The sequence below is a fragment of the Rattus norvegicus genome, chromosome 12 (genome assembly GCF_021556685.1).
Source record: "Rattus norvegicus strain SHRSP/BbbUtx chromosome 12, alternate assembly SHRSP_T2T, whole genome shotgun sequence".
In the NCBI taxonomy this organism is placed as follows: Eukaryota; Metazoa; Chordata; class Mammalia; order Rodentia; family Muridae; genus Rattus; species Rattus norvegicus.
The window spans coordinates 48,968,583-48,983,185 of NC_141545.1; the positions used below are offsets into that span (position 1 = coordinate 48,968,583).

General features: G+C 53.9%; 1 protein-coding gene across 2 annotated transcripts in view; it reads left to right on the forward strand.

Moving 5' to 3' along the window:
* The first annotated feature begins 3,263 nt into the window (after window positions 1-3,263).
* Trpv4 (transient receptor potential cation channel, subfamily V, member 4) overlaps window positions 3,264-14,603 on the forward strand; it is a 38,658-nt gene continuing 27,318 nt past the window's right edge. The window contains exon 1 of one of the 2 annotated variants that reach the window (XM_087579274.1): window positions 3,264-3,322. The gene's annotated coding sequence lies outside the window, so the exon portion shown is untranslated. 2 annotated transcript variants of the gene reach the window in all.

Consider the following 14,603-nt stretch of genomic DNA (forward strand, 5'->3'; position numbering starts at 1 on the left):
CGCCTGATTCATCAGTTTAGCATCTGGGTTACTTTTAAGCTGTTTTGATCAACACTGCTCTGAATACTCTCTAGTGTTTTTTACCAGACACAAACTTTCGGTTCCCTCAGCTGTGTCCCTTGGAAGTGGAATTGCTGTGTCACGTGTTACTGTGCTCTTAACATTTAAGGAACTAGCTGCCAGTTTTCCACACGATCTGGACGTCCAAAGCCTCACGCCACAGCCCTCTCTGTAGAGACCTGTTCCTGCTGGCTGTGCTTTGCCCAAGGGTCTGCAGCTTGAGTTCAAATCCTCCCAGCGATGACATTTCCATAAGTGGCCTCTGGGCTCTTTCCCTCCTAGGCTGGCAGGAGGTGTCTTGGGCTGGTGATGAGTCAGAGCTTCCCTGTGACAATTGTCATGTGAGGTACAATTATCTTGTTCTGTAACCCAATCCTAAGCCCCACAGCTCTTGGATCTCTGCAGCACAGGATACTGGACTTGGCATACACGAGGCACCCCATAAGCACAGGGCACAGACCCTCTGATGCCGTCCAGGAGCCCCTGTCAGAGGAGTGGTCAGTCCCATCCTGGAGTTGTGTGGGATTCAGGACTGACAACCCCTCACCCCACCCCCACCCCCCCGCCAAAGGTTCTATATGTTTCTTCCCTCCCAGCATAAGGTGTCCCTCCCTGCTGTCAACAGTCTCTTGCCTTTCAAGGTAGAGGCAGGAGGGTTACCAGTCCAACAGGGGACCCGAGGGATTCAGCGGTCCCAGCTTGTGTTTGCTGGATACCTCACCATACTGCTCTCTCTGCTTCTCCTTCTACCTGGAAAGATTTTTTTTTAAAGAATTATTTATTTTATGCATATGAGGTACACTGCTCCTGTTTTCAGACACCAGAAGAGGGCATCCGATTCCATTACAGATGGTTGTGAGCCACCATGTGGTTGCTGGGATTTGAACTCAGGACCTCTGGAAGAGCAGTCAGTGCTCTTAACCTCTCTGAGCCATCTCTCCAGCCCTGGGAAGATCTTGATACTACAAACCAACCTTGTTCTCTTGAGTTTCCGCTTCCTATGCTGAAGTATACTCAGTGTTCACCAAGGTCGCCATTTTTAAAGTGGTTGTACTTGTTTTATGTATGTAGATGAGTGCTGTATCTCCAGGTACACGTGTGTGCCAACAGAGGGCACCAGATCCTGTTACAGATGGCTGTGAGCCACCACGTGGGTGCTGGGAATTGAACTCAGGACCTCTGGAAGAGCAGTCAGTGCTCTTAATGACTGAGTCATCAGTCTAGCCCCAAGATCACTACTTGAATAGGAGAGACCATCTCTCTCTCTCTCTCTCTCTCTCTCTCTCTCTCTCTCTCTCTCTCTCTCTGTGTGTGTGTGTGTGTGTGTGTGTGTGTGTACACATCTGTGTGTGTCTTGCTGGGAACAGAACACAAAAAACTCCCACATACAAGGCACGTCCTCTACCCCAGCCTGTCTTGATTTTAAGAACTCAGATCGGTGCTATTGAAGACATTCAAACTGTGCAGCCAGAGCCGTCCATCGCCTCTATTTTCTGCCTCTTGGGAAGCTAAAACTCTACCCAGTGAACAAGAACTTCACAGACTCAGGTTCTCCTACCCCAGGCTCCATCAATCAAGCTCTTGCTATGTAGCCCAGATTGGCCTCAGCCATCCTAGGGCTGGGACTGCACACCTTGTTCTGCCAGCTCTTTGTGTGTGTGGGCTATGCAAGCCGGAGGTCGACCTCAGGAGTTCCTCAGGGTCATCCACCTTGTTTTTCAGTAGGATCTCCCACTAACTCACCAAGTAGGCTAGGCTGGCTGGCTAGTGAACCCCAGGGATCTGCCTTACTCAGTACCGAGATCATGAGTGTGTGGAACCACAGCGGGGATTTTTTTTTTTCTTTTTTCCAGAGCTGGGGACCGAACCCAGGGCCTTGCGCTTGCTAGGCAAGCGCTCTACCACTGAGCTAAATCCCCAACCCCCATTGCAGGGATTTTTTAAAAAATCTGGATTCTGGTGGCTGAACTCAGGGCCACGGGTTTACGGACAGGCACTTTACCAAACTGAGCCATCTCCGAAGCCAGGCCCCTCAACCCGAGCTTGTAAGAGCACGCGCTAAGCGCCAGGTGTTAGCCCTGTAGACCAGACGCAGGGTCCTCTACCTCTTGATGAAGAACCCGGAGCTCTTACCTAATCCGTGCCGGGGGCAAGATTTTTATTTGGGTGTCCATGTAGCTGTCAGTCACCAGCCTCCTAGTCCAAGCCACAGGATCTTTTGCATGGGAGCCTCAGTTTCCCAGTCTGTGAGATGGAGCTGGGTGAGCAAGGAGACTGCTGAAGGCTCTTTTCCTCTGTCCCCGTGGAACAAGTCGGCCTCTTGGATCCATGCCTTGGTTCAGCCCCAGCTTCAGGTGTGAAAGGCCTGAGCAGCAGGCTTCCCGTCAGGAAGGTAAGGGGGCAGCGGGCACATCCCTGCCAGACAGCTGCCAGCTCACTCTGTTGGAGACCACGGCCACCCAAATAGCGACGTTCTTTCCCCACCCCGAGGCAGCAGCTTGTGGAGGCCCACCCTCCTCTCTCAGCGTGTTTCCCATCTGAAAGCCCGCCCAGCTCACACCTCAGGCTCAGCTAAAAAGAGGTTTTTACTTGTCGATGCCACCCCGCTACAGCTACAAACAGGCAACTTAATGAGTGAGTTAGCTATTAAGATTTAAGTTGTTTCGCTATGCTGGGTTGAAGGCATGGCTTTTGTTTAGGCCCCTTCAATCCTTCTTCCCTCCCCCACGCTCCCACCAATACCCCTACCCCGCCCCGGCCGGCCTGCTGTTTGCCCAGGGCAGGCTGAGCTAGAACCACAAGGACCTCCCAAGGCTCACCATGGCCGTCCCCCCAGCTTAGGAAAAGGAACCGTGATGTTAGGGGCTCTGTGAAGACCTGGTGCCCCTAGCATCTTCCGGATGATGGCTAGGTGGAGCTTCAGAGTGGAGACTCTGAGGTCCAGAAGCGGCTTAGTGGGTAGAGTGTGGGTGGGTGGCAGGGAGTCCTCTACAGTCCGCTACGTGCCTCGCGGGCTAGCCTTGACGGGTGTGAGCTGTCCGGCAAGCGGGCTCCCGGACTGGGCAGGCGATGGCCTGGGCGCAGGAACTAGGGATGAATGGAAGAGCGAGGCACCGAGCCAGGAGGCGGCGCGCAGGCCGGGGAGGACCCTGGGGTGGGCGGGCGCGGGTGGGCGGGACCCCGCGGGGTGGCGGGGCCGAAGCGCAACGGGAGGAGGACGCGGCGGGATCAGGAAGCGGCTGCGCTGCGCCCGCGTCCCAAGGTAAGTGGGGCCGCTCCGGGGAAGGGGTCCGCGAGGTCCTGGCGACCCCTCCCAATGACCGGGTTCGAGGCTCGCGGTCCCCGCCGCGCGCGGGATAGCGGGAGGTGACGCCACCACGAAGGTCACCTGTGGATTGGGCGCCTACCCGAGCCTGGGGGAGTGCAGATCTAGGTCACCTAGACCCGAGTCCGGAAACCGAAGGCCAGGGACCCCCACCTGCCTGGGACCAGCTCCACCTAGGGTTCGTGGCAGGGATGGGCTCAGGGGAGGGAACTGCAAGCCCGCAGCTTCCAGGGCCGCTTCTTGGAGCTTCTGAGAAATGGCTCGGTAGGAAAGGGTGCAAATCTTTAACGTAAGCATCACCCTGGAGACTCGAGGTGGCCGCCTAGATTTCCAGATTTCCACACTCCCCACTTTACCGAAAATCCAACTTCAGACTCCCTTGAGGCTGTCTTCCATTCCAGAAGGGCCCAGCCCGGCCGTTCCCCGTGCCCTGTGTAGATGAAGAAACCCTAGCTTGGGGAAAGGATGGAGCCTAGTGGTTTGAAACGTGGGGGCTGGCTGGCTGCTCATCGGCCATGCTCTCCCCAAGTGCGGCACGCAGCCTGGGTTAGGAAGTGCTAAGGAATGAAGTCTGGCTCCTCCACTGGGGCTGGGGAGGGGGTGGCGTGAACCTTGAACTTCTGAGCACGTGCCACTTGTGATCTTTGTTCAAGGAGGTAAGAAACCCTGGCAGAGCTGAGCTCGGCTGCCTTGGCGGTTGGCCATGTGGGGACAGCTCAGATCTGGTGCTGCCCAAGGTGAGGTGCCTGCCAGGCCCGGGTCCTGTCAGTCACCACCAGGCTAGGAGTGCAGTCTGGGTGGGCTCCTGGCATGCTTTGCCCTCCTCTGCGGTGTGACCTTGGCCTAGTCGCCTAGCTGCCTGAACTTCAGTTCTTCCTCTCCGATGTTGTTATGGAAACGCATCGTGGGGCTGTTGGGGGACCCCCTGGAGGAGTTTGTCACAGCAGTTTGAGCTGGCCATTCTGTTTCCACACTGTCTTGATAGAGAATAGGAAAAGGCCATTTTAATGCCTTCCTCCTGTATGCTATAGAGAAGACCAGGGGAGACCCCCTCCTTCTTGATTTTTTGGAAGTCTCTGTGAACAGGGACTCCCTAAAAAGAGGCAAGCATACAGGGCTAGGGATTTAGCTCAGTGGTAGAGCGCTTACCTAGGAAGCACAAGGCCCTGGGTTCGGTCCCCAGCTCCGGAAAAAAAGAACCAAAAAAAAAAAAAAAAAAAAAAAAAGAGGCAAGCATGCCTCTTGGCTTTGCTGTGGCTCATTTTGAAGCCATAAGGGATGGTGGCATCGGAGGGCGTTTGCATGAGATTCACTGGAGAGAGGGGTCTGAGATGTACTGGAGGATTTCTCTGAACCCTGAGAAGGTACCTGGACTTCTGGGGAAATCCAGATGCCTCCATCCCCTCCTGGGTCTCACCTGCTTCCCTGTCCCCAGTAGGGGCTCTTCAGAAGCCACAGGATGCTGGTTCCTCAGATTGGCCCAGTTATAGTCTGAGGAGTGTCCCTCCCACAGCTGTGGCTCTCTGGCGGGCAGCACTGTCTCATGGGAAGGAAGGGCTACCAGGATGCACTCAGATGGTCGACGTCGTTAAATGCAGAAAAGAAGGGCTGAGGGAGGAAGACAGACCCAGAAGGGATCAAGGTGCCTTCCATCAAGGTGGAGACTGGGCTGTACCTCGAAGAAGAAATGCAGAACCAGGGGAGAGGGTATCAGGAGGGACTGGCACTAGCTAAGGCGTGTCTTGCCTATTCCTCGCTGGGGGCTGTAGGGTGTGGGGAGCAGAGAAACTTCCGTTTGTCCAGAGTGTGTGAGCCAGGCCAAAGCCAACTTGGAAGTCCCAAAAGTTGTTGGGGGGGGTTGGCGGGTGGGGGATCTGGGGGAGGAGGGCACTACCTTTGTTTGTGTGGTATAGCGAGATCCTGTTAGCTGTAGAGTGGACGCATTGCAGGGTATGGCTTGGGAAACTCAGAGGTCCCCAGGCTGGGGAGACAGGGTAATATCAGGAAACCTGAGGCCTCACTGGGCTACACCCCAACCCTTGAGCAAATGTTTTCAGAGGCTCATAGTGTTTTTGTATACCCAGGGGAGGGGGTCTGTAAGACTAGGCATTTGGGGCTGGAGAGATGGCTCAGCGGTTAAGAGCACTGACTGCTCTTTCAGAGGTCTTGAGTTCAATTCCCAGCAACCACATGGTGGTTCACAGCCATCTGTAATGGGATGTTCTCTTCTGAAGTATCCGAAGAGAACTACAGTGTATAACATATAAAAAAAAAAAAAAGAGTAGGCATCTCTTATGGGCCTTGGCCCTGCTTCCTGCCTCAGTTTCTCCCTGTTTGACTGTTGGGGAGAACATCCGTTCTTTCTCCAACAGGACCCAGGAGATGGGTTCCTATCTGTTACAGGATCTGGGGATCTGAGAGAACATTTGTTTCATGCCACAGGGCCTCTAGAATGTTCCACCTCACTGACTGGGAGCACCTGTTAAAGATTAATTCTGATCTCTGGAGATCCTTGTGGCCCTGGGCCCCCGACGTAGCTAGTGCAGTGAGCTCTGGGTACAGATGCAGTCTGCCTTGGTCCTCCCTGGGCTGCCTTACCAGTTACTAGGGTACAAGAATGGACTGAGTACTTTTTATGTCCTAGGTGCTAGGGTAAATGCTCTCAGTACATTCAGGTAACAAAGCTTGGATCCATTATTCAGAGGGAAGGACTGAGGTCTGCAGGGTGAAGTCATTTCCCTCAGCTCTGAATGGGCTACTCAAGTCTTAATGGTTTGATTCCCAAATCCATGACCTTAATCTCTGCGGTGGCCTGTCCCCATTTATTGTGACTCTTTTGGTGGTGGTGGTGGTGGGGTGACCTGAGACTTGAGGAAGAGGTCCTACAACCATCAGGGAAAGGTGGGCTGCTTCAGAACACCTAAGCCTGCTGCTTTCTGCCGGGAGTTTAGGGTGGTTGCCAGGTGTTTCCAAGCCTCATTTTCCTTGTCTGTCAAAGGGGCTCTCTCTCAGGTTTGCTCTGCCAGCCTGAGCCCCCGGCCGACAGACCCTGAAGCTTGGGGCTCCTACCTCACCCGGGTTCTCCAGGGCATGCTTCCTGGAATCCTGGGCGCCCTCCATGCCAAGCGTTGGGCAAAGCTAGACTTGCATTGAAGGGAGGATGGAGCCTTCCAGCCACAGGGCAGCACTTCACAGTGGCCGAGGGCCAGGAGCCCTCAACCTTTCCCGCTCTCCTGGCTTAACACTTAGAAGTGTTTGAGCCCCAGCTGGCTCCCAGGGAGTGGATTGTCCACCCAGCCTCAGTTTCCCCATCTGCGCATCGGAGTAAGTACTCCCATGCTTTGTGGAGTCGCTGTGGATGTGTCCAGTTCAGTCGGCCTCTGTCGTCTGGTCACGTGTGACAGCCTCGTTCCCACTGGGGACACCTTACATCTGAGGTGTCCATCACAGGAAGGGAAAAAGGTAAGGCCGTGGCTCCCGACCTTCCTAGCACATAGCGCTGCGACCCGACCTTCCTAGCACATAGCGCTGCGACCCGACCTTCCTAGCACATAGCGCTGCGACCCTTTAATACAGTTCCTCAGGGTGTGGCGATCTCATTGCTAATTCATCACTGTAACTTTGCTACTGTTATGAGTTGGAATGTAAATATCTGATATGTGATCCCTGTGGGGGTCTCGACCCACGGGTGGAGAACGGCTGGTTTAGAGGACCTGCTTCTTCCTGGCAGAGCTGTGTCTGTCAGGTAAAACTCTTGGTCCCCTCAAGTCCCAGAAAAGCCTGCCACTGGCTTGGCTTTGCCATGAAAGCTGCTGTGTGACTCCAGGAAGTGTCTTTACCTCTCTGTTCCCAGTGTTGTCACCCCTTGGTGTAGATCAGGGAGAGTTCTGCCAGCATCCAAGTTCCTGCCACTCTGGCTTCCACCCCCGTCCTGGCCCTGGGCTTCTTTGCCTTGGGTGCCCTTGGGTCCTGTGCACTGGATGCTGGGTCACTTGGTCCTGTAAGCTGGTCAGGCAGAAAAGCCGGAAGGTCCCTTTGGCTGTGACTCTCACTTCTGTCCCTCCCTCCAGCCCATTTCTGACTATGGCTTCCCCTTTCTGTCCCAGGCCCTGGCCACGCCTAGCTGTGTGAGCCCTGGGAAGTCACCCCACCTCTCTGGTCTTGTTCTCTGATTGGTAAGGCACAGTCCAGGCCAGGCACATGGATGAAGTCAGGATGTTGGAGCTGCCCCAGAAGGTGGAGAGGGAAGGGGGTGGCCAGGCGACTACGGGAATTGTGTCTTCCTTCGGTAGTGAGTAAGGCTGGCTCCCCTCCCCACACGCACACTGTTCTCCCTGCCCTGCACAAAGGGTTCCTTAGTCCCTTGGGCAACTGTTTTTCCTGAGGGTGGAGTGGCCTGGGGTCCACCCGGCTGACTGGACAGATGACTGCCCATGGGCAGGTCTTCCTGTGCTTGTGCATGTGTAAGCACGCATGTGTGAAGGGGCTGGGACCTCGGGCTCTGGGGGGACCCCGGGAGATGAGTGGAAACTGATCTCAGAGCTAACTGCCGGTGGGGACCCACTAGCCTGGCTACCTCCTGGGTCACCTTGACCCAGATAGGGTTCGAGAATGCTTATGAACTGGGAAAGGGAGGGAGGGAGGGACACGTCAGCTTGTGAGGGCCATCAGAACCCCTCTAGAGTACAAGCTCTGACTGAGAGCCAGTAGATGTGTGTGGGCCTAACCGAGCCTCGGTTACCTTATCTGCAGAGGGACTCAGGATAAGTAGAACCCTATGGGTTTGCTGGATCTCATAGGTCAGACAGCCCTACAAATAGTATGTGCTCAATAAACTACCTGTTCGTGGGTAGGAGGGCAGAAGTTGGGTAGGTAGTCACTTGGGTGGAGGCTCTCCTCTGGAGACCAGTCGTCCCTAAGGAGAATGACGATGTGTGTCTCTGACTCTGTCATTATGACACCCACAGCAACCAAGGATCCCACAGCAGGTGCAGAGGTCATTTCCCTCTGAGGCTGAAGGTTGGAGGCCCGGAGCAGGCTAGCTCAGAGGCACGGAACAGTCTAACTGAGAGGGTCCTAGTTACGTAGACTCCAAGCCTGTCAGCCTTTCACCATCCATGATGCCAGCTACCTGGGCATTCCCAGGGGATCACCCTGGACAATCTCAGTCCTTGCCGCTTCTGTCCGGTGCACGCTGAGCTCAGCTGTGTGTGTCTGGGTGTCTCCAGTCCTCTGGTGTGATGTGGGAATCTGGATGCTGCCTGCTTCATAAGGGAGATGAAGAGAGATGCGGCAGGCCCCATCACCCGAAATATCCGGCTCATCCTTTCGTGCCCCCGTGACTCGGTTTACTCCGCTGGGAAGGAGACATGAGTACCTCGCTCGAGGAGTTAGGCTTTAGATAAAAATCTGTGTTAAGGGGTTGGGGATTTAGCTCAGTGGTAGAGCGCTTGCCTAGCAAGCGCAAGGCCCTGGGTTCAGTCCCCAGCTCCGGAAAAAAAAAGAAAAAAAAATCTGTGTTAAGCACTATTTATTTAGTGCCTCTACTGCGTGAGGACAGGGTTCCCAACTGAGTCTCTGCCATGATTCTAGGAAAACCCCTGCGGCTGCGATCAGTGCCCAGGCAGGACTTAGTGTCTGTGCCTCAGGGTCCCTTCCTGTCGAGCCCCATTGCCATGAGGTGTTTAGGCCACTGAGGGTCAAGCTCTGTCCCCCAGCCCAGAGATGGGCAGTCTGATCACCTTTCAGAAGAGCAGAATGGGCAGCACCTCACCTCTCTGGACTCCCCTCCCCCGCTGTAGATTGAGGGGGAAGTTAAATACAGTGACACAGCCACCACCGTTTATTGAGCACTTACTATTTGCCGCACACCATGCAGGACTCAAATGATAGCATTTCACCTTTACGACAGCCCTTGAGAGAGGGGATACTACGTTGGTAGTGCTGGGGGTAAAACCCGGGGCTTTGCACGTGCCAACCAAGTGTCCAGTGCCACCGGTACATCCCCGGCTCTCGGTGTCCCGAGATAAGATCTTCTTCAGTTTGGCTTTATTTATTTTTTAAATATTTATTTATTTTTATGTATATGAGTACACTGTCACTGTCTTCAGACACACCAGAAGAGGACATCAGGTCCCATTAGAGATGGTTGTGGTTGCTGGGAATTGAACTCAGGACCTTGGGAAGAGCAGTTAGTGCTCCTAACCGCTGAGCCATCTCTCCAGCCCTCAGTTTGGCTTTAGACTTAAGGATCCACCTCCCAAGTGCTAGGATGACAGGTGAATGCTACCACATCTGCAGTATAATTTAAAGCAGGGAAATGACACACCAAATAATTATAGAACAAAGATAGGAACAATCGTTCCTAGAAGGTAGGAAGTTTTACCCCCATTTTATGGATGCAAAAACTGAGTCCCAGATGGGAGGTGTGACCCCCAGTGACAGGAGAGAGGCAGGCAGGATAGATTGGGCCATATCTTGAGGCTGTAAAACCCTTTCCAGACTTCTCTGTGGCCTGGGACCTTCCCCAGGACAGTAGCTGGTTCAGAGAAGGAGACCTCCAGACTTGGGACATCCCTCCATCCCCACCATTCCCAAGCTGGATGTTGGCTTTGGTGGGGGCATGGAGAACACAGAGCCTTCTAGAGTAGAGACGTCCCGTCTCTGTGTGCCAGGCCCTGTGCTGAGGCAGGGGGATGGCTATGACTATCAGGGTCACTGAGCAGGGCAGGGTCACTTAGCTGTGATCCCATAGCACCCGCTGGGGCTTTGAAAATGGACAGCCCGGTGGGTTTCTAGTTGTGCCAGCTGAATGAACGTCACCAGAAACTCCAGGGTTGTGTTCTCACCCCGCAAGGAAATGGAGTCTCACAGGATGTGACTTTTAATGTCTGAACAGCCACACCTTTCTACTAAGTCACTCGGTTTCTAGTCAGGCCAGCCCTCCAGACCTGGGGTCTTTTGCAGATGTCCCCACCCCAGGGAGAGTTCCTAAGGGTATTTCTGGGATGTGGGCCAGCCTTCTGAGGCTTATGAGAAAACCAAGTGACTTAAGTGGCCACGTTGGCCTTGCACTCTTTGGGGCTAGTGAGTCACTCCAGCCGTGTCCTGCTTGGACAGTGTGAGCATCGAAGGGGACACCCTCCAGGTGGAGGGACCTGGCAGGACACTGGAGCTCTGTCTGCTCTGGACAGACAGCCACTGTGCAGCAACCAGGAAGTGGGCTGGGCTGAGACAGACTAGGTAAATACCAGCAGGGAGGGCCCTTCATGGCGTGATGCGCCCTGCTGCCTCCTGCCAGGGGCTTGGGGGCTATGGGCAGCCACATCCTGGCAGGCAGCAGGTCCCACTCTGCCAAGGGACTGAGCTCCCGTTAGTTGCTCTGAGGTGGCTGCCGGAGTCCACCTCCCAAGAGGAATCCAGCCACTCAGCTTCCCTGACAGTCTCAGTTTCCCGGCTTTTCCTGTATGCCCTAGTAATAATAACTTGAGGGTGGCATTAAAAGCTCAGATACCAGCCTGGCCTTATCCAGCATCTACCGGTTGTGCAAGTCTGTCTCACCTAACTCTTGTGACAGTGCCCTGGTGAGGATGCCAGTCAGCTGTAACCCAGGCCTGGGCACTTCTGATCTAGAATCATAGAGTCCCACAGCTTCCTCTTGTCCCTCCCTTCCTGAGTCTTCTTATCCTTGTAAAATAGCCATCAAAGACCCAGTCCTGGCCAGGCTTAGTGCATCAAGTGCTTGCCTAGCTTGGCCACATGAAGCCCTAAGTTTAATCCCTAACAATGTCTACACTGGCTATGGTGGTACAAGCCTGTAACCCCAGTACCCAGGGGGTGTAGAGACAGGAGGACCAGAAGTCCTCGGATACACAGCAAGGCCAGGGCCAGTTTGACATGCACAAGCCCTGTCTCAAAAGAAAAACCCAGTTCCTGTGCTGGTGTGTTGCCCTGCTTCTGGGAGCTGGGGAGTGGTGGTACAGCTTCTCTTCTTGATCTTAGCTTCCTCATCTGGAAGGCCTGGTACCACACAGCTGGTACCTTGTCTGGAACCCATTAACTTCCATCCCATCCTTCTACCCTGCCCCCCAGGACTGAACCAGATAGCTAGTTTATTGGAGGCTCCCACAGGAGCCAGGGTTCCCACAGTCCTCAGTGTGCCCGCATTCTCCACATTCTACCTTTTAGCCACTCCAGGTAGGGAGCTCTGGTCCTCCACCTTGCTCCTCCAGACCCCACCCCCAGGGCTGGTGCTCCCCTGCCCTGCACCTGCAGAAACCTCAGGGGTCCCTGGTGCTCCCACATGGTGTTCAGTCCTGGCAGAATGGTGACTCTGAATGAATGCCCTCCTCAGGGGCGTAGGATTTGGAAGGGGATGAGGAGGTGATGTATAACGATGTGAAATGTGTCACCTGCCACACTCACTGTGACATCTGCCTGCCCCACTCTCTGTAACACACAGAGTTAGTTTAGAACCAGGGAAAAAATTTCAAAGTACTGTTCTTTTTTTCTTATTTTAAAAATTCATTTATTTTAATATCGAATTAAATTATGTGTGTATAATTTAGAAGTTTTACCTGCATGTGTGTCTGTGCGTCCCATGTGTGCTTGGTGCTCACGGAGGCCAGAAGAGGGTATCAGTTGTGAGCTAGCTGCCATGTGGAGGCTGGGACGTCAACCTGGGTCCCCTGGAAGAGCAGCCATTTCTCCAGCCTCTCCACCCCGCTTTGAGACAGGGTCTCTCTTAAGTAGTTCTGGCAGAGTCGGAACTCACTGCATAAACCAGACTGTTACCAAACTCAAAAAGATGCCTTCCCACCTCTTCCCCCTGAGTAGTGGATTGAAGCAGATGACCTCAGCAAAGACTGGACAATAGAGGCCACCAGCCTGTCCACCCACACTAGAGTTTCCTGTTTCCATTCCTTTTTGTCTACCCCGGGGCAATGCATACATATGGTGGTCAATAATTGCCCACTTAGAACGTGTTGATCCAGAAGGAAGGACCTGAGGAAAACCAGCGCCCTGCTCCCCTCCCCAGGAGTAGAGATGTCTTGCTTGCCCAAACCTGCCCCTGGGTTTAAGCAGCTTTCTTTGCTCACGTAATGAGGTCGGCATCTGATAGACTTGTGCCAAGGTTTCCACGAGTCCTGGCAAAGCCCTTCGAGTGAAGAGGATGTCCCCCACCCCTCCTTCCTCCCTGTGTGTGCAAAGGGGACAATGGCGAGAGAGCCCTCTGATCGCACTGTACTGCATCCTGGGCACCCTTTGCTGTTTACTGAGGCGGCCTCAGTCAGGTGCCAGATTACCTGGTAACTTCTGCCCGAGAACAGGCGCAGAAACAAAGGCTCCCAGAGGCTGGTGAACTTTGAGGCTGTTCAGAGGGCCCAGAATCTGATCTGCAGAATGTATGATGTCAGCACGCAACCTCTTGCCACGCCCCACTGGCCAAGGGATCATGACCGTGGAGCATATGATCTTGGACCATGTCTGGGCCTCTGTGGACAGAGAGGAAGGCAGAGAGACCTTGCCTGGGACCTGGGTCCCACTGACATCCCACATTGCTTCCCTGGGCCACTCCTGAGCTCCTGGGGACTATACCACCGGCTAACTCTGCTGACTGACTAGTTTGTTGTCTCCCAAGGAGGGATTGCTACTGAATTTGCTCCTGATGGTATCCCTGGTTAGACACAGGCCTGGCATACAGTAGGTGTTCAGGAGAGTTTTGTAGAGTAGGTGAGTGGACAAGTCCTGCAATTTGTATGCTCCCTGAATCCATTCTGTTGAAACTGCTCCCTGTGTGGATGCCAGTTTACCACATAGATTTCTGGGGGACAGGTTTCACTTTGTAGCCCAGGCTGGCCCTTCTTACCTTTTCCTCCTTAATTCTGGAACTGAAGATGTGCAGCTCACACTTGGCTTCGATTGATGAATAGGCTTTGTTTCCCTTACACTTTTCTGAGACCCATCTTCTTAAATTCACCATGTAGCAGAGAATGGTCTTGAACATCTGAGTTCCCTGCCTGTCTCCCAAATGCTGGGATTGTAGGCCTGTATCACCCTGTCTGACTGATACATAGTTTTTGTTTTTCTTTTTTTTGTTTGTTTTTTTAAACAGGGTAGGGACACTTGAGACTAAAATATTTGGCAACTGTTGCTTTAAGTGAACTTTCCTGTGGGGATGTTGTGTGAGGGCATCTTCCTTCACATGCAGCTTATCCCAGACCCTCTCCCATAGGGGTAGCAGCAAACCATGCTGGCACGTGTGTGAATATGGAGAAAGAAACAGAACACAGTAGAGGAGACACTGCCCCATCCCCACCTCTCTCCTGCGGGGGCCCTCCCTGCTTGGCTGGCACAGGCTCGGAATGTGTAATAACAGCCTTCAGGGCAAATTAGAACAGGGAGTGAACTCTTCCTGGCCACAGAAAAAGAGCGGGCACGAGGGGAAGAAAGATTGTATGTGAGCGCCTGCGCGCAACCAATGGGAGAAAGATCTTCTCGGGACCCTTTTCAAAGTCATATGCTCCCTGGGTGGTCTTATTTTCCTCAGCTGTGAAGTGGGAACAGTTTTGCTCCTCACCGTCTGAAGGATTTGAGTGAGGCTGAGGCTGGAGGGGCGTGGCCAACTTTCCCAGGGGCCTTAGGGCAATGGGAGGCGGGGAGAGTGAGGACCCCAGTCTGAGTCTGTATCACAGTGTACTGTATACAAGAAGCAACATTGTCAGTGGGGTTGTGCCCTGGAGACATGTGACCTACTTTCTGTCACCAGTGTCCTACTCTGCAGGATGCTGTTTCCGACCTCCCTTCCACAGGTAAAGAATGTGAGACTCTGGGAGTAGAGGCCCTGGTGATAAGCTCCCCCTCCCTGAGCTCTTCTGGCTCAGCTTGGCTCTCTTCTCCAGGTCCTTCCTAGAGGGACCGGGAAGCCAGAGCTCTGCAGCTCACCGAGTTTGAGCCTTGGCTTTGCCACTAGCCTGTGTGGCCTCAGGCAGCTTCTTTCAGGACTCTGAGCCTCTGAGGTTTCCTCATCCCTAACAGGGTAATTGCAGCAGCGCTACCCCACAGGACAGGGTTTGTCAGCCTCTGCCCTATTGGCTTTTTGGGCTGCCTCTTTGCATTTTACCCTGGGTATTGAATGAGGAGGGTTCATGGTGTCCTGGCCTGGACCCACTAGGTGTCACTGGCTTGTACAGTAGGGCTACATGTGTCACTGAGCATA